General features: G+C 42.4%; 1 protein-coding gene across 6 annotated transcripts in view; it reads right to left on the bottom strand.

Annotated features, from left to right (window-relative positions):
* OSBPL3 (oxysterol binding protein like 3) overlaps nt 1-26,842 on the bottom strand; it is a 145,903-nt gene that overhangs the window by 89,237 nt on the left and 29,824 nt on the right. For 2 of the 6 annotated variants that reach the window (XM_079786792.1, XM_079786791.1), the window contains one exon: nt 11,434-11,485. The exons of 3 other annotated variants lie outside the window; for them this stretch is intronic. The gene's annotated coding sequence lies outside the window, so the exon portion shown is untranslated. Of the gene's footprint in view, nt 1-5,392; nt 5,738-11,433; nt 11,486-26,842 lie in introns of those variants that run through there. One more of the 6 variants, XM_079786794.1, reaches the window with a different exon arrangement.

Genomic DNA, 26,842 nt, shown 5'->3' with positions numbered 1-26,842 from the left:
AGTGGATTGCACGTGGGCCTGTGGACTGCAGGGTCCCGGGTTCAATTCCAGTCAAGGGCATATGCCCGGGTTGCGGGCTTGATCCCCAGTAGGTAGCGTGCAGGAAGCAGCCTATCAATGATTCTCTCATCATTGATGTTTCTATCTCTCTCTCCCTCTCCCTTCCTCTCTGAAATCAATAAAAATATTTAGAAAAAAAAAGAAAAGAAAAGAGGCGGCCTGTGGGGAGATTTACAGGTGTGTGTAGGACTTGAGTAGGTAGAGAAGAATGTGGAGAGTGGGGTGGGCATCTCATGCAATATTTCACAAGCCTGGCTGCAGGTCAGCATCTCTGTGGGGAGCTTCTTAAAAATACCAAAGTCTGGGCCCATTCCATACCATGCACCCAGACCCTCTGGGATGAGGCCTGGGCAAAGGTGTTTTGCAAGCTCCCCAGGTGATTCTGAGACACAGTGAGGGTGGGGAACCATTGCCCTAAGTCTTGCATCCATCCAGAGATGATAGGAAGATTTACTCCAGAGAACTGACTGACCTCCTTTCATTTTAGTATTTAATTTCATTCAAGTATCTACTTCTACGGCATCTAAATTTACATCCAATTAAAATGCACAGAGTACGTGACTGAGCAGTTTAAAGGGTAAGACGAGAGCGTCCCCCCAAGAACTGTAAATAACATCTTGTGGTTTGCATTTTATCAGTGGGTGTTGTTAGCCTCCCTCACCTGACAACGACTGGCGGAAGCAGGGTAGAATTTTAACAACAGGCAACCACAGAGTGCATTTCAATTGCTTATCTAAAAAGACTATCAATTGAGTCACTGTGAAATATGAAGATGAATTTTAAAAACTTCCCATTTTCTATAAAAACTCTGCTAGTCGGTCTTTTCAGAAATGTAAACATGAAGCTAAGAATGAATAAAGCTCCATAAGCGCTAACTGAACGTTCTCCAATAACAAGAAACTAAACACCTAATGGTTAATGTTTCAAATGTACACACTTTGAGTTTGTCACTAAAAATCACCCTAGGACAGAGAATCTAAGCGTAAACAAATTCTATAAAGTGAATTTCCCAAGATATATTTTGGGGACGTCCTTCTCAAACAATGCTTTGCAAAAGGCCGGGAAGAAAGCAAGGAATCACTACTTTAGTGAATGCAGGTGGTGGGGAACAGGGGTCCAAGGGCGCCCCACTCACTCCCAGGGAAGGTCTGCTGGAGGAAAATGGACATACAACACTTTTAAGCTATGCAAGGTGAAAAACGTATAAGGAAAAGACAGAGAAAACAGGCTAAAATATTAGGTTTTTTTGCTAGACTAGAGCTCAAAAGGCAAGAAAAATGTAAAAGCACCTCTGTTACTAACACCCACAATACAATGGTCATTTCCTCCCTCCAGTACAGCATATAGATCAGAAGCCGTTTGAAGACTGTCTTATTCTGTTTCTGTTTTATACATTTCCTAAAACTGGCACAGAACCTGGCACATGGCAGCTTATTTATCAAATCGGTGACCTGTATTCCCTCCCCCTTCACTAGCTACAACAAGATTTTTACTAAAACTTATCTGATCTCAAATAGGGAAAGAAATATTCCAAAATATCCATTTATCAAACTTAAAAATTTTATAGAAAGATGGATTCTAATTGTATAGAAGGTTGCATGAAATGAGAATAGTACAAAAGAGTAATAAGTAACAGAAATTACAAATAAGAAAACCTAAGTCAAAATGGGAGGTTAAATAATGTTATCCAAAGTCTAGCTGGATTAGGTCAGACTTGGAAGAGGGCTCCCTGGTCAACAAACCTAACCTACCTCCCTTAGAAAGTCACTTACAGAAGCACACAGGGTAGTGTAAGGACCAGGTAGCTCATCGAGGTGTGTCTGATAGTGACAGGCCACAGATGGGATGCTGGAAATCTAAAACCAGGCACAAACATTAAGAACCCTTTAACACAAACCTCAAAATGCCTCACATATCATTTGGCATTTATCTGCAACAGCCTTAGCAGTGGTTGACAGTGAGTGCTCAATGGGTAACTGAGCCACAGAGAAATTGTCTTACTAAGGCCCTAGGGTCCGTCGGTGCACGTACACCTAGGACAGATCCCAGGACTCTTCATCAAGAACACACATCCGGAAGGGGAAGTGGGAACTGAAGTAAAAGTCCTAAGCAAGTACATTTAAATATTGTGAAATAGCAGTTTTATTATTAAACTCAAGAGCCCAAATCCCAAGAACCACTCAGTCCTTCGGTAAGAACACGGCCTTGGCCAGAGAGCTGTCTGGTTGATCCTGCAGTGCAGAGATCTAGTCTGGGCCATACACAAGATTCCCCGAGGGCGATCCGGGCCCAGAAACCACGCAGTTAATGTGGAGACCAGTGCTTCACCATTGGAGCGCAGCAATGACTGAGAGCAGGAGGAGGGAGGGAGAAAAGTCAGGAGGCCGGCTCACTGGGGCTGTCACGCTCATCATGAAATGAAAGATCAGCATATAAATCAGAGCTACCCAACAGAACTTTAGGTGCCATCTGACTCGGCAGCCTCTAGCCACATGTGGCTATGGAGCCCTTCAAATGTGGCCAGCGCTGCCCGTCCGGCGTGGCTCAGTGGTTGAGCATTGACCTATGAACCAGGAGGTCATGGTTTGATTCCTGGTCAGGGCACACACGCAGGTTGCAGGCTCGATCTCCAGTAGGGGGCATGCAGGGGGCAGCCGATCAATGATTCTCTCTCATCATTGATGTTTCTATTTCTCCCTCTCCCTTGCTCTCTGAAATCAATAAAAATATATTTAAAAACAAACAACAACAAAACAAATGTGGCAGTGCAACTAAGAAACTGAACTTTAAATTGGACTTAATTTTAAATAATTTCAATTTAGATAGCCACATGTAGCTGGTACCTTCCATACCGGACAGCACAGCCTTTGACCGCACCATTCTGAGCCACTTACTCCTTGCCCCCCCCCCACCCCCGCTTCCCTTCAGCACTGAAATCTCCCAGGTATGTTCTCACTCCGTTGGCTCTAAAAATGTCCATGGCTGGCAGACAGTCAGCTGAGTCACCACCATAAGCCATGATGGCCGAAACTAAAATGCAGTAAGTCATTTGGGAAATGTTCTTTCCCAGTTCCTCCGTTGTTGGGAGAGAATGAACTAAAGGGTGACGTGGACTATTTGTTTTCCCCATGAGGTCAGCAGGGATTTTAATAATAAGCCCAACTTCAGCTTACAGGTACTTCAAACTGTGTCAGTACAGAGAGGAGCTGCACTAAAAGGATCAGACCTCCCGACTCTGACAGCCTCAACTGAAAACCATGGGGAACGCTGCTAAAGGATGTGTGAAATCCATGTGTCATTTAGGAATAAAATGGCTAAGAAAGAGACTCAGTTTTTAAAAAATAGCCTGTGACATGAAACAAAAGATCATATTTCAGAACAAAGAAAATGTTATCAGTTCAAACAATGATCAGATAATACATTTTTTGAGAGTTGTAAATATTTAACACTTTCTACTATCTTTAGATGGCAGCAAAATCCACCCTCAGCCAGCCAGATGCCTTTTCGAAGTGGGGGGGGGGGGGGGGAGGGAGGGGAGAATCCTAAGGGGATTCCCACACAATTTACAAAGTCCTAGAAACAGCTCAGCAAAGCTGCCCAGTAGCTGTCATTTGGCCTGCAAGCAAGCTGTGACGTTGGCAAGGAAATGAGAAATTTCCTTGAAAACACAATTTCCCAACATTCAAGTGTTTCCATAATCTGATGTCCAATCTACCAACTCAAACTTCTTTCAGTCACTGCCCAATATAATTCCACCATTTCAGGGAAACAGATATTCTTACATAAAAGTTCCCCATTGGAGACAGGCATTCTCATAGATTTCTAGTAGAATATAAACTGGTACAGTTTCTTTAGCAGACAATTGGGCAATAGAAAATTTGTCTTTCAAAAATAAAGGCGATAGGTAACAATTCCCAAAGATAAAACAACTCAGGAAATATGCATCCAGAAGCTCTTTCTTAAAAAACTTAATCACCCAGGACGATGAAGCCCACCAAATAGTAAATCATTAGGAAGGGCAAAGCCATGGAAAACAATGATAGCTGAAAGCACGTTGATTAGAATTAAATGTGTGGGGGAGTAACCAGAGGAATTATAGCTACTGGGTGTTGAAAGTATAGATTCTAACAAAATAAAAACAAAACAAATGACAAACATGTAAAATCAGGGGAGGGACTGAGCGAAGTGTTAGATTGTTTGCTATGTGGTTATAGCCAGATGGGCCCATTCTGACTCCCAGGCATCTCTCCTCTGAGCTAGGAAAACGAATCCCCTTGTATAAGGAATAGCCTTTCAGAAAGTCGGCCATTTCTTTACCTTTTGTTAAATTCTAAGTAAGATCAAATATTTTACTTTAAAACTATGTTTAGTTTCAGCTCAACCTTTTACAATTATTCCTGCCTATTGTCTATCTAGCCATCTCTCTATTCATCTCTCTCACCATATGTATAGAGGCAAGCTTGAAATAAATGTTAACATTGGTTATTTTCTGGTTAAGACTTTTGGGTAGTATTTTAATTTCCCTTTGAAGAAACAGAGGCCACATACCAAACCTGACAAGCTCAGGGGAGGCCTGCATGGCAGATCTTACAAACTCAGAGACCTAAAGCAACCATTCAGGAAGGTCTGAAATTCAAATTTCCTAACTGAAAACAAGTCATGGCAGGTGGTCGTGCCCTAAACCGATATTTTCCTTGACAAAGGTCAGTCTTCACCTTAACTGAACCTGTCTATTATCTTTTAGCATCTAGGACAACCTACCTTTGGAATGTCAGAGTAATCCCCTTTTGCCCAGACCCCTCAGGGCACAGTTTCCCAACAAAGCATGAGACTAGGGAACTTGTTGCCCAAGTACCATTTCCATGTGCTGTCGATGTTAATTGTTAGCTATCCTATCCCAACCAGAGGAAAAGAAGTATGTGTCTCCCGGTTTTACTCTTTATCCAATCCCAGAGATTTCCCCACTTTGCTTTCTCCCACCTCCCTAACCTACCACCAGTAGACTTCATGTAATACTCCTTATGCCTGCTCCTTTGAAAGTAACGTATAAAATAAACTGCAAAACTGCCATTCACCGGAACACTTTCTCCATCCGTTCAGGTTTTGCTTTCCAGCCATTGTTGTCAATTTAGCTCAAATAAATTCATAAAAATTCTCGACAAGGTTTGGACGTTTCTAACGTCGACTGGCTTTTTGTTTTTTCTTCATTTTTAAAAATAAGGAACACAGATCACTGAACTACAACGAAAACAGCCATTACTTTTCTGTTTTGTATGGTTCCTTTTCCTAAAATGGTCACCTGATCCACACTTCTCATTTCCTCAATACTCACCAATCTCAGATCCTGACTCAAATACCTCCAGCAGTCCTCATTCCCGGGCCCTCTTTTCCCTGCCTTCTCGGCTGTGGGTTGTTGGAGAAACAGTAAGGCTCCAAGAAGAGAGAATCTGCGTAGGTCACACCTCTCCAGTCACCGAGCAGGGGAATGCAGAAACCTCCCAAGAATGTAGATAAGAAACTCAGTGGCTTAAAGGTCTTTTAACTGGAGGTGCGAATGGAAACTATTGACACTGGGAATCCCAGCTGTGCAGCTGTTACACCACAACAGTGACTTTCCAACACACACAAGGTGACTCTCCAACACACACAGTAAACTAGATTTACTCTCAAAACTAGATCTCTCTGTCTCTCTCTCTGTCTCTCTCCCTCTCTCTCCCCCCGCCCCTTCCTTTTCTTTCCCTTTCTCTCTCCCTTTTAAAGAAATTTAAATAAACACACCCTACTGGCTAACTTGGAGGAAAGAAGGCAGAGTGGGTGTCTGGGTGGAGAAGGGAAGATGGACTGTGATGAGGAGAGAGTAGGCTGTAGCCACTTGTGTAACAGTCTTCTCTACCCCAGAACTCAAGAACGTATTCCAGTCACAACAAGCTTATCTGACAACCCAGAACAGCTGCCCCTGTTTTGTTTATTCCATAGCAGAAGGCAATGGGTTATCTCGTTATTAGCTAGGTTATTAATGTTAATAAGAAGAGGGCGAAGGGAAGGCCAGACATAAACATGGTCATTTGGGCAGCTTCACCAGGAAGCTACCGCTTCCCACTCCCCAGGGAACACCAGTCCATTCCCTGCAGATCACTGCGGGGGGGGGGGGGGGGGGATAGAACAGAGAGGGAGGCGGACACCTGCGCAGTGTCGTCAGGTGACATAGGGAAGGTGCTAGGCTGTCAGTCTAGCCCAGGGAACAATGGATTGGCTAGGTCAGTGGTCGGCAAACCGCGGCTCGCGAGCCACATGCGGCTCTTTGGCCCCTTGAGTGTGGCTCTTCCACAAAATACCACGGCCTGGGCGAGTCTGTTTTGAAGAAGTGGCGTTAGAAGAAGTTTAAGTTTAAAAAATTTGGCTCTCAAAAGAAATGTCAATCGTTGTACTGTTGGTATTTGGCTCTGTTGACTAATGAGTTTGCCGACCACTGGGCTAGGGGGTGGGCTCCATCAGAAGCAAGCGAACGAATCATTGGAAAGTTAAAATCACCAAACACAGAGTTCCCTCTCCCTTACTCACTCCTGCTCTTGCTCTCTCTTGCTCTGTGACCCACACTCACTGGTGCACTCGCTTGTTCTCTCTCCATAGCCATGTGGCCTCGAGCAGCAGCGTGGGATCCCACACACAACAGACTGCAGCCGGGAACACACAGTAAGCTAGCCAGATGCTGGACTGGACTGGACTTCAATGTGGAACAGAAATTCTGGGCAGTGGACTTAATTCTGGCCCTGCTGAAGATAAGATTCAAATAGGTTTGGAATAAATTCAACAAAGTTAACAGATGCTGAAGGACAGTGATGGGACATTGGAGGGGAACCCCCTTTATTTTACATCATCAATAAAGCATTCCACAAAACCCCATCTGCCAGTCAGGGGCCTCAGAAAATTATTTTCCTCGTGGCACAGCACCCCACGAACTCCACTTCCACTGATAACAAATGGTCTCGGTCTGTTTGTGTCCCCATCCTATCCTCCAACTTAAGGAGTATCAGAGCAAAAGCTGCAGAAATCAAATTTTAAGAGTTCATTAGATCAGGGATTATTGGGCCCCACAAAGACCAACCCAGACAAGTAGCACATTAAAAAAAGTTAGATCCTGGAAGGTAGGGGATTTTATAAGTTCTGGGTACATAAACACAGTGGTGTTTCAGGAGTTTGATTTAAACTCCTAATTGAAGCTCTCACTGTTTTGACAGTTCTCTCAGTGAGATCTATGCAGTGTACCAGCAGACATGATCCTTCCTATAAATAACAACTCAAAAAAAAAAAAAAAAGACTAAGAAATCAGACTTCGTGTCTGAAAAATAAAGGTGTTTTCCTGCATCATAATCATTCATAATGTACTCTGCTAAATACCAGTCTCACACAGCCGTCTATGTGGGGGAAAAAATAAGTCCTCACAGACCAGTTACCTTGGGGAGTGCTGCTCCTACATTCCCCCTTGAAGACACACAGCAATGCGTATTAACACAGTGAAGGCTCTGAGGGGTTCTGCAGTTATAACAGGCAAACAGCAAAAGCCACATCTGTTAACTTGGTTGAATTTATTCCAAACCTATTTGATCATGGAATCTACTGTTGAAGCGACACTTACCAACATTCCACCAGCCTGATGATCCTGTCTAACTTTAAAACTCCATTATCCTATGAGTCCACGAAATGGAACCCTTTTAAAGTTTTGTTTACTGTCATGTAGATAATAGCTTAACACGCACAGGCACCACTTCTTGGCTATGAATCAGGCTCAGAACAGCCAGTAATAACATTTGGATGCTCTCTGTTTACAGTTTCATGTCTGGACTTGAGAAGTGCAGAGAGTCATGAGAAGCCATGACTGTCCCATAGAAACCATAAGCGATGTTCAGAGACGGGGGACACAGTTCTCCATTTGACCCGATCTTCCCTAAAAGTCCCTCCTGGTCTCTCATTATCACATATCTTCCCACAAACCTCACTTCCCCAGCCCCCTTCCCCCTTGCTTTCTAAAGCTTATTACTCAGACTTCATCTTTTCCATTTCAGTCTGAAATTACCCTGAAGAAAAAATGTTATTCTCATAATTAGCCAGTTATTAATATTAATAATAGGAAGAGAGCGAAGGGGAGGCCAGACAGTATAAGCATGGCCATCTGGGCAGCTTCACCAGGACGATACAGCTTCATTCTCCACAGAGAACCCCTGGCCCATGCCCTGCAAACTGCTGGGGGAAGGGACGGGACAACGGGAAAGACAGATGCATGCCCAATACAGTCGGATGACATGGGGAAGATGCTTGTCTGTCAGTCTAGCCTGGGGAACAAAGGCCATTAGCTAGAAGGGTGGAGCCACTGCAAATGCTCGGAATCTTGGAAGGGTTAAAATCCCCAAAGAGTTCCCTCTCTCCTTGCTCCCTTCTCTCTCTTGCTCCATGGCACGCACTGGCCTGTGGCCTCCCTGTTCTCTGTCATAGCCATGTGGTCTTAGGCAGCTGCATGGGCCATGCGGACCCCCCACCCAATGGACTGCAGCTGGGAACCACGAGCTAAGCTAGCCAGAGGCTGACGTGGACTGGACTTTAATACGAAGCAGATATTATGGGCAACGGCCTTAATTCTAGCCCTGCTGCAGGAAAGACTGGACTTCTTCCACAGCGGGACGAACAGAGAGGGGACCTTGAAAGGGAACCCCCTTAATTTTACATCATTAGTAAAGCGTTCCGCAAAAGCCTATCCTCCCATGGGGACCTCGGGAAATTCTTTTCCCTGAGGCACCCCAAGAACTCCACTTCTACCGAAAACAGAAACATCTGGATGGGAAGTACATCATCTCCAGGAGTGGCGCTCAGTTACCTGGACAAACTGCTCCAAAAAATCTTGTGGAAAATATATCATGAATTAAATATTCATGCAACTGTTATGCATGCTTATTTAAAAACTTACTTCCAAGAAATTGGCACTATATTTACCAAGGAAAAAGGAATGTGGAATCAACAAAGTATTCACTTAACAAATGTTTATTGGTCACTTACTATTATTGGTCAGGTATGTCTAGACGTTGGCGATAAAGCAGTGAACGAAGTCTGAAACACTGTACTACAAACATTACCACACAATAGACTAGAAAATTCAGTAATACCACTCCACATGACGTTTTCAGAGAAAGTTTCTAAACGGAAGAAGGCTGACTTGAAGAGTACAGAACTGTCTTACAAGGTACAATGAAAGTTTTTATACCCATGAGAAGGGCATGGGAAAGGCAACAGATAATTTATTTTGTATCTATCATTTCCCAGGTGCCACACTAGATGTGTGTGTATTTGTGTGTGTGTGTGTGTGTGTGTGTGTGTGTGTGTGTGTGTGTGTTCTGGTATACTTTTTTAATTCTCAGAATTATCCTTTAAGTTTTAAGCTTCATTTTATAGTTAAGAAACTGAGATGACCTAGTGGTCAAACTTTTGTAATACGCCTGATTCCAAATCCATACTTTTTATATAAGAACTAGAGGCCCAATGCACAAAATTCATGCAAGAGTGGGCCTTCCTTCGCCTGGCCGCCGGCACTGGCTTCCCGCAGGCACCCGGGACCCAGGCTGGCTTCCCTCCAGCCACCCGCAGTCACCCGGGACCCGGGCTTCGCTCCAGCCCCGGCTTAGTCCGGAAGGACATCTGGAATCAGGTCTGGTCTAATTAGCATATTACCTTTTTTATTATTATAGATAGTGAGGTTATTCCTGAAACTGAATTCACAGCCAATTCAAAGCAACAATTCTAATATGAATTTATGATGATAGAGAAAAGATATCTCAAAGAATGTCAGGAAGAAGAGTGGATATCAACATCGTATCAAAAAAATAAACTTCACAAATTTGTAGGACTCATACTAAATTCTTGCAAAACTTACCACAAAGCTACAGGAATCAAGATAGTGTGTACTGGCATACAGACATATAGATAAAATGGAACAGAATTGAAAATGCAGAAATTAAATTCTCACTGTTTGGCCAAATCATTTTAGACAAAGGAGCCAACACAATTCAATGGAGAAAAATAGTCTTTTCAACAAATGGTACTGGGAAAAGTGGATTATTTTCACATGCAAAAGAATGAAGTTGAGCCGAAACCGGTTTGGCTCAGTGGATAGAGCGTTGGTCTGCAGACTGAAGGGTCCCAGGTTCGATTCCGGTCAAGGGCATGTACATTGGTTGCGGGCACATCCCCGGTAGGGGGTGTGCAGGAGGCAGCTGGTCGATGTCTCTCTCATCGATGTTTCTAGCTCTCTGTCCCTCTCCCTTCCTCTCTGTAAAAAATCAATAAAATATATTTTAAAAAAAGAATGAAGTTGAATCCCTACTTTATCCCACATACAAAAATTCAGTCAATATGGTCCAAAGATTTAAATGTAAGAGCTAAAACTATAAAACAATTGAAAGAAAACATAGGGGTAATTTTCCTGATCTTGGATTAGGTCATCATCTCTTAGCTATGATACCTAAAGTAAAAGCAATAAAAGAAAAAAAATAGTAAGTTGGACCTCATCAAAAATTTATGCTTCAATAGATAACATCAAGAGAATGAAAAGACAACCCAAGAATGGGAGAAAATTTTTGCAAATCATATATCTAATATGGGTCTAGTATCCAGAATATATAAGGAACACTTATAACTCAACAATAAAAAACAACCCAATTTTTCAAATGGGCAAAGGACTTAAAGACATTTCTCCAAAGAAAACACACAAATGCTCAATAAGCACATGAAAAGATGCTCAACATCATTAACCATGAAAGAAATACAAACTATAACTACAAAAAAATATAGATAAGCAAACAAACATGCAGATAATGACAAGTGCTAGCAAGGATGTGGATAAATTGGAACTCTCACACATTTTGGTGGGGATGTATACTTTGGAAAACAATCTGGCAGTTCCTTAAAATGTTAAACGTAGTTACAAAATGAGGAAGCAATTCCGCCCCTGGATATATACCCAAGATACTTTAAAACATATGTCCAGACAAAAACTTGTACAAGAATGTTCATAGCATCATAATTCATAATAGTCAAAAAGTGGAAAAAAAACAAATGTCTATCAACTGATGAACAGATAAACAAAAAGTGGAATATCCATATGTTATAAATTAAATGTCTGTGTCATCCCAAATGCATATGCTGAAGTCTGATCTCCAGTGTGATGGAATTTGGAGGTAGGGCCATTGGGAGATAATTAGGTCAGGAGGGTGGAACTCTCAGGCATGGGATTAGTGCTTTTATAGAAGGAAAGCTTGCTTCCTCTTTCTGATCTCAGCATTGTGATACAGATGACAGCCATCTACAAACCAGGAAGTGGGCTCTCACCAGACTATGGTTTCACTGGCACCTTGATCTTGGGACTTCTCAGTCTCTAAAACTGTAAGAAATAAATGTTTGTAGTTTAGGCCAACCAGTCCAAGGCAATTTGTTATAATGGCCCAAACTAATGGACCATACAACAGAATATTATTTAGCTATGAAAAGGAATAAAACATTGAGTCATATTAAGCATGGATGAACATTGAAAATATTATGCTAAGTGAAGAAAGATGAATTAAAAAGGCCACATATCACATGATTTCATTTATATAAAATGTCCATAATAAGCAATTTATAGAAACAGAAAGTCGTGTTTGCCTGGGCCTGAAGGTAGGGGAAAATAGGAAGTATGGGAATTCTTTTAGGGGTGATGAAAACATTAGAATTAGATAAGTGGTGGTAGCTGCACAATTTTGTGAATGTACTAAAAAATGAATCACTGACTTACACACTCTAAAAGGGTACAACTTGTGGTATGTGAATTGTATGTCAACTTAAAAAATCCTTCCCTCCCAAAAATAATCTTTGAATCAAATAGAATCAGTTACTCAGCTTCTTCCACAGAAACCACTGGCATTGAGGTGAATCTACTTTTGCTGAGTCAGATATATGACACTGGAATCTAGTCCTAAGATTCAGAAGAGAACTATTCTGAGTTCTGAAAGAGATGAAGAAAGCTCCAATAGGGAAGTTTTGAGTACTCCACCATGACTGCTTTAAAATATCATACTTAATTAAAAACAAAAATGAGCTACATAATATCAACCTGGGAGCCTATAATTTCATATCAGTCCACATAAAGCCTGAACCTATATGCGCTAATGAACTCATGGAAAGGAAAGAATGAAATAGCAAAAGTCAAAGGTCAAAGTCAACTTCAACGTGTGGAAACACCAATATACAAATGATAACAAGACTTGTCCAGCCGGGGCTGCCGCACTGTCCTCACAGAACTCTAACAGATCACCAAGATTCCCCCTCAGGTGAGAGGCTGCTCACAATCCTGGCCAGGAATGAAACCCGGGGTCCTCCAAGAGCTTGAAGGCCTTCTTCTCCCCGGCAGGCAGGACCAGCTTCGATCACCGAGGGCCTGTGTGCAAGCAACCAGGGGTCTGATGAAAGCCCTCACAGAAAGACTAGAAGCCAGATCTAGATGTGACGTTAAAATGACCTTTAAGCTCCCAAACAACTGCTTGATCTTTGATCTGTCTGCTTGCTTTACATTTAGCGAAGGTTCGCATTAAAAAAAAAAAAAAAAGTTACTACAACTCTACTTCTCAGAAATACCACCATGTAGATTGAAATAGAGATGTGTATGTATTCGATAATCACTAGTCAAACCATCACCAGTCAAAAGAGCCCAAGCTAATGAAAAGCTTTGAATTTCACTGTCTGCAGTTAGATGAGCAAGGTAAATAAAGCAAGCTCAATCACGAATCATCTCAACTTTTGAGAGGTTTTGTTCCAAAAGGTAATTATAAATCAGCTATTTGAAGCTCAAAACACGTTTTCATAGAAATCTGTTAGCTCGTGGTCATGTACCCATGGGACCCAGAGAGATCTGTGCAACGCACGTGAAGCAGAGAGCTGACGGCGCTCACGGAGGGAAACTGCCTTCCAAATTCAACTCCAGAACGGGCCTCCGCGTGGCAGGTCCCTGGCTACGGCCTCGGGCAGTAGGGTGCATACCCGCTGGTCCCATCATTCCCCAGGTCCTAAGCCAGTGGACAAATACAAGCCATGTCCACAGTGGGAATCCCATCCCACTGCCATTCAGACATACAAACCCATTCCCGAGAATTCTGTAAGGCTGGGAGTGTCTGTGGCATTTTGCTACTCTCCCAAAATACTACTTTCAATGAATGTCTGCTTATCTAGAAATGAAAGCAAACAAATGAATTCTCCTTATAGGGTGTTGTTGGTTTTTTAAAAACTTTTTGTTGACATACAACATTCATACAGAAAGTCCAACTGCTGGATTAAAAAAAAAATTCTTAGGGAAAATACATGGAAAGTCATGACTTTCAGCAAGTTCTAGATGATTCTTTTAGTCAATACAGCTTTTTATCACCATTATGTCCTCCGCCCAGCAGGCACCACAAACATATTTGCGGAATCTCTGTACCTTTAACACCATTAGTGTTGTGGATGTAATTCATTTTTAAAATACCCTAGAATAGCCTACACACACACTGCAATAGGGACTAATGGGATTGGCCTGACCTCAGAGAAGGCATTGTTTAGATAGAAATAGAAAATAGATGGTTTAAAAATAGCAATAAAAACTATCCATAAAGCCGAGTGTCTGGACTAGGTTACCAAGGGCCCCAACAGAACACAGTGAGGTGAACTGGGCACAGCACAAACCCCGATGTCAGAAGGGCAGGCTTGCCCCGCCACAGTGTGACCTGACCGATCTGCCTCTTCATGCCATGACCTCCTCAACCAGGAAACTATTCTCACCCAGGGAGCTGTGTGGCTGAGTGATGAGGCTGGGAGGGAAATTAAGTTTTCAGTGAATACTCTGGTGCCTTTAGAATGTGGTTTCACTAATACATATTGCTTATTAAACAATTAAAGAAACTGAATGCATTATGTGATTCATCATTGCAATAAACCCCAAATGAGAGTCGGGAAATTTCTAATAACTCGGGCCACGCTCCCTATCCTCTCCCTCCCTCTCCCTGACCCCTCTCCCGGCTCTCTGCTGACTTACACGGAGCTGCCAGCTCGGCCCCCAGTCCTCAGCCTGACCTCATTCTAGCCTGACCACCTGGTCCTGACTCATAGCCTTGCTGTCAACCATGCTATTAGTGCTTAATCCCCAGCCCTGCTTCAGGGTTTCAGGTCAAGGATCTCTGTCCCCCTCCCCAACCCCGACCCCGACAACCAGGCCATATTCTCAGTGACGCTGAGCTTCTTGGGAAAAGTGATGGATCATCCTCCTTAGGGAAAACCACATCATTAATTCTGAATACAAAGTAAGCTAATCAGCTAAGGGTCAATACAGAAGGGGGGAAAGGGCACGTTTGAGTTCGTTTTAGGAGAAGAAAAACAGAAAGAGCAAACATATAAGTATGACCATCAGAAATTCTCTGCAATATAGCTCCCAACTCCCCTAACCGCCCGTCCCCCCCCCCCCCCACAGTATCATTCTTTTTCATCTCTGGAATGCAAATGTAATCCTAGATGATACTTTCCATCAATATGATAGATTCTCTATCAACAGAGGGTCTTCGCCAATCTCAGTTCTTTCTTTAATAGGCCCACAAAAGAGCCAAGACCCGCTTGCTGAGTTATCTCTGCAGAGAGGAGCTCATCATGACTGGGGGTCAGGACACGGGCACCTGTAAGAGGGGCGCCTCTCCTCAGAGGACCGCCCTCCCTGTGCTCAGCCCCTCCCCTCCCTGGCTCCTGGGATGACCCAAACCTAAGGCAGCCACTGCACTGACCAAGCTGAGCCAACCAGATTCACAGAATTTCGGGGACAAGTGGGACTACTGTGGGGAGCTATTTTTAGCCACATGCGGAGATGAGAGACGGGAAAGGCAGAAAGAGAGAGGGAGTGAGAGACAGCCGATGGGATATCAGTGATCTCAGCCTAATCAGCTGCCCCGAGGCTCTATGAGCAGCTCACCAACCTGAGGGCAGTCACAAGGTGTTCAGGTCCCATAAGATCCCCTTCTCCCAGGACATTTAGGTCGGTATCTGAGCTGCTCAAGGAATCAGGCTGTTTGTTCTCCCTTCTTAGCGATAATACAAATCAACCACAAATAGCCGTTATCAGTGTCCTCCCTTTATGTCTTAAGAAGTGCCTACAGATACATAAAGGGGACAAGGGAGGGGGCAAAGCAATTTATCTTTTTTTTTTTAATCCTCACCCAAGGACATTTTTCCACTGATTTTTTTTTTTTTTTTTTTTTTTTAGAGGAGAGAGTTGGAGGAAAAGGAGGTGGGGTAGAGAGAGAAACATCAATGGGAGAAAGACGCTTTGGTTGCTCCTTTTCCTGAAGATTCTAATTCAGCAGTATGAATGTGTTTTAAAAGATGATTAAAATGTACAGGATTGAGGATTACCACCTTACAAAAGGAAGTCTGGAGGCTTCTGTATTGCACACCAGCCTCAGTTCCCATAACTACCACCGCAGTTTCACCCCCGGCACACCAATCCACCGGCCTGCAGTTCCCCTCACACGGGCCTTGAGGCTGTGCAGCAGGCCCCGCCCCACTGTGAGCAAGGTAGAGCCGCCATAGCCAGTTCGGTCGTAGCTCAGATGAGGCTTTCTTTCCATCCATTCCTGCCTAACATACCCAGATACACAGGAGATGCGGAGAAAGGAATCTAAGCATATCACTGCAGAAAATCATCAAAGCACGGAGGCACACAGCAAGCGCAGAAAGGAGCAAAGGAATTACAAAACAGCCAGAAAACAGTGAACACAATGTAAAAGGACTAAATTCTTCAATCAAAAGACAGAGAGTGGCTGAATGGATAAAAACAACCATCTATTTGCTGCCTACTCACTACAGATCTGAGGACACACACAGACTGAACGTGAAGGGATGGAAAGAGATATTTCCGTGCAAATGGAAACCAAAAGAAAGCTGGGGTAGAAATACTTACAGCCGACAAAATAGACTTTAAGACAGAGACTGTGTAAGTGACAGAGAAGGTCACTGTATAATGAGAAAGGGGTCAACCCAACATGAGTGTATAATACTTATAAATATTACGCACCCAACATAGGAGCACCTAAATATATAGAGCAAATATTAACAGACCTAAAGGAGAAAATAGACAGCAATGCAATAATAGTAGGAAACTTTAATACTCTACTTTCATCAACGAATAGAGCATCCAGACAGCAAGTCAATAAGGAAGCATTGGCCTAAATTCCATATTAGACCAGACGGACTTAACATCCCCAGGCGGGCACACACGCTACCCTTGTACATACCTATTGTAGCAACTGTATTATAAAAATATTTGTTTGCATGCCTTCTCTTTTTACCAAATTATAAGCTCCTGGAGGACAGAGGCTCTTCTTTTTCATCTTTATATCCTGCTGTCCAGCAAAACGCCTGTCATCTGATAGGTAGTTAAATGTTCGGTGAATAAACTAATAAACGGACCCATGTGGAAGTCACACAGGCACAACTGTATCGAAGAATATTGGGGGCGTTGTTTTGTTTGAGTTGAGCAAAAAACAACACTTGGATGAATATAATCCCTAATGTTATTTAATTAGATGGTCCATAATGTGCCCTGGGTTCTAAAAGTTACTTAATAATTCTCCAGCACACTGAGGAGAAAGCTCTCAGCAATCTTTAACTCGGTTAGAAGCAATGCTGAATTCATCTTATGTCTAGACCTCATTTCAAGTGGACTCATGTGACTTCAGCTCTAGCCTTAGACATCACTGAACAAAATGTCTGAAAGATGCTGGCAGGGGAGTTGGCAAGACAAAGATATATCATATACACACCCTTTAAGAGTTTTCTGAATAGCACTTTGCTAAGCTACAGGCTTGCAGGATTTAAAATATGACTCAGAACACCAACTGTGATGCCAACGCTTTTATTTCTGGATTTTTTAGCAGAGAATATGGCTATAAAGTCAACCTACTCAGTCTACAAATTCCCTAAATTTCCTTCTAGAGAATCGAAAAGCATTTGGCATTTATCCAGGGGTCATTTTATTGGCATATATAGTTGTGCTGGTAAAATTTTGGTAACTAAAGAAGAATTAATAACTGAAGCTCTAAATAATTGCCATGATATCCTCAAGCACAGACGAAACTTGCTCGTGGAAATGTGCGTGGGTGGATTGTTCAGTTTGGGGTTTTTTCCACAATGGTACCCTGGCTTGCCATTGCCAAGGGGCAAGGGACAATTACAGAAGGACCACAGTTTTGAGAGAGAAAATGAGATCAGAGAAAATTCAATGGCATGGTAAAAATAGTTTATGCTTTATACCAACTGTGCTTTGCTATTCAGCACCTTCACTCCTCATTATGCTCTTAAATCAACTTTATTGAGGTACAATTTATCCTACCTAATAATAGACAAATATGCAAATTGACCGTACCTTTGCTATGCCCGCGATTGGCTAGGAGGCACGGGGGGCGGGACTCAGGGTGGCCGGGGTGGCTGATTGGCCGGCGGGACGCTGAGCTCGAGCTCAGCGTCTGCGCCATGGCTGTGCTGCGGCACAGAAGGGGCCTCTGGGGCAGCGAGCTCACATTCCGCCACGGACCATCAAAAGCGGGGGAGCTGGGTGCCTGTCCGCTCAGGCACCAGGCCTTTCAGAAGCCTCCTCCGTGCTGGAGGCTTCTGAAAGGCCTGGTGCACCAGCGATCAAAAGCAAAAGCATGGGAGCTGGGTGCCTGTCCACTCAGGCACCAGCGGACAGGCACCCAGCTCCCCCCGCTACACGTGCATGATTCAATCATGCACTGGGCCCCTAGTATTAAATAAAATGCACCCCTTCTAAGAGCACAGTTTGAGTTTGGACAAATGCACATGCCTATGTAACCACCACCTCAAACGGACATATATAACATTTCCTTCACACCAGAAGTTCCATCCTGGCCTTTTGTAATCAAGTCCCACAGTGATCTCTCTGGTTTCTATCACTATCAATTAGTTTTGTTTGTTCTACAACGTCATATAAATGGACTCATACAGAATATGCTTCTTTCTCTCAACATAACGTTTTTGAGTTCCAGCCACGGTGTTGCTAGTATCAGCAGCGCCTTCCTTTTCATTGCTGAATAGTATTCCATTGTATAAATATACCACAATTTATCAGTTCACCAGTTGATGAACATGAACTGTTTCCAGCTTTCAGTTGTTATGATAAAGCTGTAATTAACATTTATATATAGGCCTCTGTAAGAGCAGAACTATTAGGCCATTGGGTAAAAGTGCTTAACACTGGAAACTGCCAAACTGCTCTCCAAAGTGGCTGTGTCTCTTTCCGCTCCCACCAGCCATTCCTACAGCTCAGTTGTTCCATATCCTCAGCAACACTTGGTATTGACAGTCTTTTAAATTTTAGCCGTGCTGGTGGGTGTAGGTGGACCTCACACAAGGTATAAAATCTGATTTCCTTCAACATTCAACCTTTCCCTCTGCCTATAAAACACAATCTATCTATATAAAAGGCTAATATGCTAAGTGTCCCTCCCACCTTCCGAACAGTCGCTATGATGCGCACTGACCATCAGGGGGCAGACGCTCAACACAGGAGCTGCCATGATGCACACAGAGAAACGGCACCGCAAACCTGGTGCCCAAGAAGCAACACTCGGCTTCCCCCAAGTGGGCACAGGCCTCACCACCACCCCGGGGCAACAGCCCACCAAACTGCAGCCAACACCGCTCAGATCCCATGGCACAAAATGCGGCCCACAGCCCAGCCCAGGCGGGAAATGGTCGCTGTGGGCACAGAGTAATGACGTCACGTAGCAATGCCTGGCTTCCTCTCCCCTAGCAACGACTAGCCTCCTTGCAGTTTCTTTAGCCCAGGAACACGACTTGCTTCATAGTCAGGTGGAAGCATTTCACACTTGAACCAAATGTCTGTAAAGCGTTTTCCCATGCCTCATCTCATTTGATCCTCAAAGAATTCCTGGAGTAGGAGACGCGGGAGAATCCTATTTTCTTTTCATTAGCTGGAAAACAGAGATTTAGAAGTTTAGAAACTTGATCCGGCTGAAAAGAAGTAAGAAATGGTGGACCTTGAAAATGACTTAGGTTTTCTCACTGCACAGAATATAGTCAAACACTGCTGCAGTTAAATATTTTACCCTTTGTTCTCCCTGTGTGATCTACAATAATAAGCTGCTTCGTGTTGATATTTACTGCTGTGTTGCTGACAATTACCTGAAAGAGAAGTTGGGGTGCTTCACTGGGCTGGAAAAAGTTTAGCTACGTCAGAAAGCAGGTCTAATTAAGCAAGTTGATTCTATATCTATAAAAGGCTAAGTTGACTCACGCATGGGCGATACGTACAAAGCTCTTGCTGGCGCCAATGGCATGTGTGTGTTTCCATCTGTCATTGTTGATTGTGAATTTGGTTGCCACTTCCATTATAGAGAAAGGGTGAATAGAAATATTAAGATATTTCTTCAAATTACTTTCCTTTCAATGTGCATGACTTTATACACTGGGCCCCTAGTATAGTATAATGAAACATCACTGGGTCAGAGTATGAAGTCTTAAATCTTTTTAAAAATATATATTTTATTGATTTCAGAGAGGAAGGGAGAGGGAGAGAGAGATAGAAACATCAATGATGAGAATCATTGGTTGGCTGCCTCTTGCACGCCCCGCACTGGGGATCGAGCCCACAACCCAGGCATGTGCCCTTGGCCTGAATCAAACCTGGGACCCCCCCAGTCTGCAGGCTGATGCTCTATCCATTGAGCCAAACCAGCTAGGGCTAAAGTCTTAAATCTTATCACCAAATTTGTCACTAAAAAGTTGATTAATTCTGTAAAAACCATCTATTCCAACTTCATTTTCCTTGTCTATAAATAGTTAAGTTGGTCCAAATGAGACAAATTCTTTTCCTAAAAAATAAAAAGAATATAAATAAGGTTTACTAAAAGCAGCATGTTGTCCCACAGTTTTCAAAGAAATTTTGTATAGATCCTATTTAATGCCAAAGGAATAGAATAGCACATATTTATTTAAAAAGAGGAACAAGAATTCATCCGGAGAGGAGATTTCATTCAATGAAAGGCTCCCTCTTTGCCTGGTGCTCCAAAGCTGGTTTGCCAAATCAGTGAACCTTAATAATCCCTTTTGTAGTCATCTGAGCTTAATTCCAAAAGTACACCTGTTTTTAAAAAACTTTATGCTTCAAAAAACACAACTAATCACCTTTGGTCATTCATGTTTTGCTCACTAAGCTTTGAATTCTAGGGAGTGACTCAATCAGCACACCATTGGAATTCATTTGCCATTGTGCCTTGTGCATATACAATATTTCTTTGCTATTGTGAAGCCTCATCTATCTAGCAATGTATGGAAACTAAGCAAATTCCAACAGTCGGTCCTCATCCTTTGGGTTTCGTAAGGCAAGATGAGAGTAAAGGTGAAGGCAAAGTGAAAGATAAAGGCAGGAAAATATCATACATTCTTCATGAGGAAACCTGAGTCAGAGGAACAGATGAATAGTAATCAAAGGTCAGGAAGAAATGCATGGCAAAACACTAAAGAAAACTCGTTTTCAATTCCAAAGGAAAACAAATGGCAACTAGAACAACTGGTATTCAAGGGGATATGAGAAAAAAACATTTTTTATCTTCATTTTCCGTCTAAACAAAGATATTATATATTGCCTATCCAAGATTCAGATTACACTTGACGAAGGTTTTCCATATCTTGTTCTAAAGATATCTCAGAATATGCCAGCAGAAACAGAAGAAACCTTTTATCGCTGACAGCAAAAAAACACACATGGGTTTCAGTGGGAGTCTATTTCAACATGAATGGAAGAAGTTGAGCTGCAGCTTAAAAAATATCTCATCAAGTATTTAAAAATATGCAGTGTACTTCCAAGGGCCTTTACCTATTAAGGAAATGGAAAATAACCTAACTGCCATCAATTCAGTCAGTCATTAACCTTTCCTAGGTCACTAATCTCTTTAAAAATCTAATGAAAGTTATGGTCCAGTCTTCCCAGAAAAATGATCAGATGGCCTTGCACAGTGCCAAGATGTCCAGCTCCCTGTCCCTGTCTCTTCCACTGAGACTTGAAGGGTTTAGGGACCCTAGGTTTACATGAGGGACCCCTGATCACGTAAATTCATCAATGAGACTTCTGCTGACACTCATTCAAACATGACCTATATCCAAAAAGAGGACGCAAACCTCTCCTAAGCCAAACCCCAAACACACGTGGTAGAATTTGAAGGTGATTTTTTAAAATTCCCCAAGTTATTTAATATTTTCATAGGAAGTGCACGTGTAGGATAAAGTGAGCTGTGGAAATGCTCTCAGACATCCATTCCCAACCGGTGCCTCCTCAACAACAGGGTAGGCTGAGAAGTATGAACAGTAGTTTGGGTCGGTGGTGTCGGGGCCTTGCATTTCTAGAGCAGGTCTAGTCTTTAAAAAATGAATTCATCATGGGGCCCAGAGGGAGAGTAAAAGGCTGAGAACAGTTCAAGTGCGGCCCTGACCAGCAACACAGGGGCAGTTCTGTGCTTTAATGGAAAAGCACTGGACTAGGAGTTAGAAAGCCGGGGTTCTCGCCCTCGCTCTTCATGTACAGCTAAGTGTCACCAGACAAGCACAACCCCTTTGGGTCTCGGTGTCTGATCTTTAAAATGAACCATCAGGCTATATGAGTTATAATGTCGCCTTAACAAAGGCCAGAGGACTTTTCCTACTGACTAGTTCTAACCAGCGTTCAGCTTTCCCCTTAACTAGTTCTTACACATCTTATCGTAATCCTTATAGCACCCTGTGAGGATGCATACACTTTCTCTATTTAAACTTAAAGGGGTACTGCCATTTGCCCATCATCACAGGGATTCGAATGCAGGCCTGACTCGAGGCCACCTTCTTGCTCACCACACTGTGCTGCCTTTTCCTGGTCACAGTCCACACTGTGGGCCTAAGGATCTGGGGTAGGTGAGAACACAAGAGCAAGAGAAAACCAACACAACCCGGAGATGCCAGAGACAATGAACGAAAAGGGGAGGGGTGGTGATGGGATGGAGGGAGATCAAGCTGCCTGACATTCAAGCATTTTAAATGCTAGGCATTCAAGGATGAACTTTCCGGGATCCCTTTTTAGAACAAAAGAAAAATTTCAAGACACAATGTGGTCTCAGTGGCACAAACCCTACTGTCTTATAAGGTAAAATGCTATGTTACAAGCCAGTGAACCTTCTTTCCTTCATATTCGAATTCCACTCTGGCCTATGCTGCTGTAGCAACTCCAGCCTTCATGGTTCACAGGAGAAGAATGGAAAGGCTGCTGCCCAAAATAGTTTAATAAGGGCAGCAGTGATTCATGGAATAATAACAGGCCAAGCAGGCAGGCGCCGGCAGAACAGGCCCAGCTGAGAGGGGTTTCATGGCTTCAGGTTAAACTGGAGAATAAAGAGGACATTCATTACACAGGTTCAAGGAGGAAAACACCATTAATACCACTTGCAAATTCCCAGAAAGGTACTTCAGCCCGACAATTTATTAACATTGTCCTGGAGTTCAAAAGCAGCTGACCCGGGAAAGTAAAAAGGGACAATGCAAACACATGCCTTTAGAATGTTCTCTCTCTCAAGGGACTCTGACTTAGTCCCCACATTTACTAATGTGAAGTTTATGAATAACAACATCTTAAGTTTATGAATAATTTAAAACGGACAAAACGTGTAAAGGAGAACAAAAGCACCCAGAAAACTGTAAAGAGACTGACAAACCATAGGTCAGTCTGTAGGTCAGTCTGAAAACCCAAACTAGACTGACCCCAGAACACATGGGTCATTCATGGTACTTCTAATTATCCTTCTGTTCCCTAAGAACATGAACAGTTGAGCAAAACTGTGAGTATGTTACACAAGAGAAAGACAATCTGCTCTTCCATCATTCATTTATCGTAACCTCCAGCTGAGGAGCATTTGCAAAGCTCCCAGTGCTTACCCATGGTCGATGATCATGAAATTAGTTATTAGCAGAGAAAAGTAAACAGATGAATAATTCACAAAGTTAGTAAGTGCTTTGGCTATCAAAGTTTGGAATTTCAGCCAAAGAGAGAATCAAATATACATATGCAAAAATACATGAGTTATACATGGCATAAATAGAAAGGGTAAAACAAAAAAATTCTAAGAAAGATTTCTTGGACTTACATTGCTTTAGTCTATAAATAACTCCGTGGATAAGATGAAAAAGGCAAAGTTTAAAAGAAGGGACAGAACATGATGAAGCTGGTGAGAGAAGGCAGATCATATGTGTAATTGCTCTAAAATGGAAATCTGAGAGAAAGTCTATTTTCTCAGCTGGTGTCAAAAGTGAGAGTGTGGAAGTGATGGGAAATAAGGTCACGTGAGAGCAGTTTTTTATGTGTGGAAAGTTAACTCTCACCACTTCGATGCAGGCTCATTTGAAAAAGGCCAATATCAATTAACTCAACAAGTTGTAATTTTTTATTTTTATTTTTTTAGTTTTTTTCTTTATTGACTTTAGACAGGGGAAGGAGGGGACAGAGAGAAACATAGATGTGAGAGAGAAACATGGATCGGCCACCTCCCACATGCGCCCTGACCGACATCTAACCCACAACCTTTTGGTGTACAGGACGATGCTCCAGCCGAGCCACACCGGCCTAGGCTACCTCCGGCCAGGGCCACCTCAACAAGTTTTTATTCAAATATCACACAGATAAAAATAACAGGCTCAACACTGACCTTATTGATCAAGTATAAGTCTCCTTTGCTAGACATCTGAGAAACCATAATATTTCCTTTACATATTCTACTCATGTGTCTGAGTTAGAAGCTTTAATGACAAATAACGTTGTTTCTTAGATTAAGACAAAAATGATCAGTACTAGAATATAAGTGAAATGAAAATCATTGTTAAAAAACAGCAACCACAAAAAATACTTTCACCAACTATTAGAGTATAAGGTACCTGCTAGGCCAAAATGGAAGACAACTCTCTCTCTTTTTTCTTTTATAATGTGTTGTTGTTGTTGTTGTTGTTAGGGAGAGAGAGAGAGAGAGAAACATCAATTAGTTGCCTCCTGTATGCACCTTGATAGGAACCAAACCTGCAACCTAGGCATGTACCCTGACCGGAAATCGAACTGGCGACCTTTTGGTTTATGGGTCAACATTCTAACCAACTGAGCCACACCAGCCAGGGTAAGTCAACCCTCTTTTAACATGTGCTTTACCAAAAACATGTCTATCTTTTCCCCCTAACCACTGAAGAGTAGCATAAAGAACATTATGGTTTCAAGAAGCCCATGTTCAGGCTGGTCTTCTCAAAATCAAATTAGAAATCAAGATGAACAGCCCTGACCAAAGTAGCTTAATTGGTTAGAGCACTGTCCTGACACACTAAGGTTGTGAATTCAATTCCTGGTCAGGGCACATACAAGTCAACCAGTGAATGCAAGGAACAACAAATCAATGTTTCTCTCTCTCTCTCTCTCTCTCTCTCTCTCTCTCTCAAATCAATTTTTTGAAAAAAATTTTTAAAGAAATCAAAATGAACAATACCAGGAAAACTTAGTGTAACTGCTCTAAGTGAAGACTGTAAGATTGACTGCCATACAGGTATACAGGTTACCTTTGAATAAATCTTTTCTAGAAATATATTGCCCTTCAGAAGCAACACAATGACCTGTGTTTGAATTAGGCTGCACTTGCATTTATATCTTATATTCCTGGTGCACAGTTCAACACCCCTGGGCTTTTGGCATTAGGCAGTTGGAAAAGCCAAAGATTACAATTTTGCTGAAATGCTTTCTTCCTGGGAGAGTTAATTAAACCTACTGCACAGGTTTGTCTCAATTTATGTAGTGCACAATCTTGAGAATTGTATGTAATCATCGGAAAATGACTTACAAGAACCTTGTAGTGGCTTTTTCTTTTTTAAGATAAGAACCTCTTTTGAAAAATATGTGCAAGTTTGCTCATCGCAAAGTTTTTTTGTACTAGTAAAAACTCTGGAAAGTAAATAGAGAATTGGTAAATAAGGTTTTATATATCTATACAATAATCTATAAAGCTTCTATTGAAATAATAGGATAGATATAAGGGAGATTTTTTTCACTTAAGAATTATAGAATCACAGTAAGTTGTCAAAATAGTGCAGAGCAGTCAGCGTACCCTTCACCGAGCTCCCACCAATAGTAACATTTTGTATACAACTAGTCAAAACCAGGAAATTAACAACAGCACAATTCAATTAACTGAATTATAGAGTTTACTCTAATTTCGTTATTTTCACATGCACTGGTTTTCTGTACATGTGCACATGTATGTGTACTGTTCATAATTCTATAAAATTTCATCTCATATATTCGTGTAACCACAGCCACAACAACCAAGATACAATATTGATCCATCACCATGAAAACCTAAAGGAGAACCTTTTGCAGTATTAGAAATGTTCTCTATCTTGATCTGAGTGATGGTTATGCTATTCACTCAAGATTTATTCAATTTAAAATATAAGTTATGCTCAAATTAAAAAGAATAATGAGGCTCTATTGGTTGACATGGACACTTAATTCAAAACTAGAGGCCCGGTGCACTAAATTCATGCACGGGTAGGGTACCTAGGCCTAGCTTGCGATCAGGGCCTATCTTCCCAGGCTGCTGGCAGCCGGCCCCACCCGCCACACTGATGGTTGTCAGAGTAGAAAGGTCCTGGTACAAGGTCTCATTTACTTAACAAGCAAGCATTCCAAGTCCCTGAAATGTGAAATCGGGATAAATGCAAAGTGCAGAAGTTTCTATGATGATGGCCAGGTTTCTTCCTTTTAAGGTGCAAGTCTCCAGCTCCTTTTCTAAAACCTCTGAGGCCAGATATGTTTACAATTATTTTTTGTTGATTTTAACCTTAGGAAGGTAATATGGTATGCATATCAGATAATAACAGACCCCAAAGGACCTAGAACAGCACCTCATAGTTAAACAGATTCTTATTTTTACAACAAAATGTATGAACATTCCTATTAACTTGAACAAAGACCAAAAATTGCTTCATGTCAGTTAAGGTCAGACTTTGCCATCTAATGAGCTATAAACAAAGAAAGAAAACCTATTGCTATTCAGATTTCACAATTATGGTAAGAGACGGGATTACAAATAACTGTGCAGTGCTGGGCGTAAGGAGGCGACCACTGCTACTGCTCCTTCTGCAAAGATAAGACGCAATGGCAGTGCCTGCCGGGAAGGCTGTTCTCTCTGTGGCTCCAAAGTGAACACTGTTTCAGGGGCCAGAAGAAACGTCCTAATGTAAGATGTAACCTCAGAAAAACTCCCCCCGTGACATCCCGAATTTCCTCAATGTATTGGTCATTTGAAGTTCTATATGTCACTACTTCCTTATTAGAGTCTTCCCTGGCTGGAGCAGCCCAGAGGTTTGTGATTTATGCCACTTCCATGGTCGGACTTGGGCAGCGCCATGCCCAGCACTCTACAGCGATCTCCATTCTGGAGGACCTGGCCCTCTCGTCCCACAGCACCCTGGGTCAGACCGCAGCAATAGTGACACAGAGAGAGACAAGATGCTCGGGTCAGAGGGGCAGCGTTCCCTGGTGCTGACTGTGTCTTCTCCATGGCACACCTAGATTGGGATGGAGTCCTCACAATGTCATGACCCATAAAAAATACTAAAAACAGGCATGACTTTGGTCGGTGCATTCTGAATCTTTCTT

The sequence above is a fragment of the Cnephaeus nilssonii genome, assembly GCF_951640355.1.
Source record: "Cnephaeus nilssonii genome assembly, chromosome: 12".
Classification (NCBI taxonomy): Eukaryota; Metazoa; Chordata; class Mammalia; order Chiroptera; family Vespertilionidae; genus Cnephaeus; species Cnephaeus nilssonii.
The sequence above is the reverse complement of the archived record's forward strand: the minus strand, read 5'-3'. Positions and strand labels throughout refer to the sequence as shown.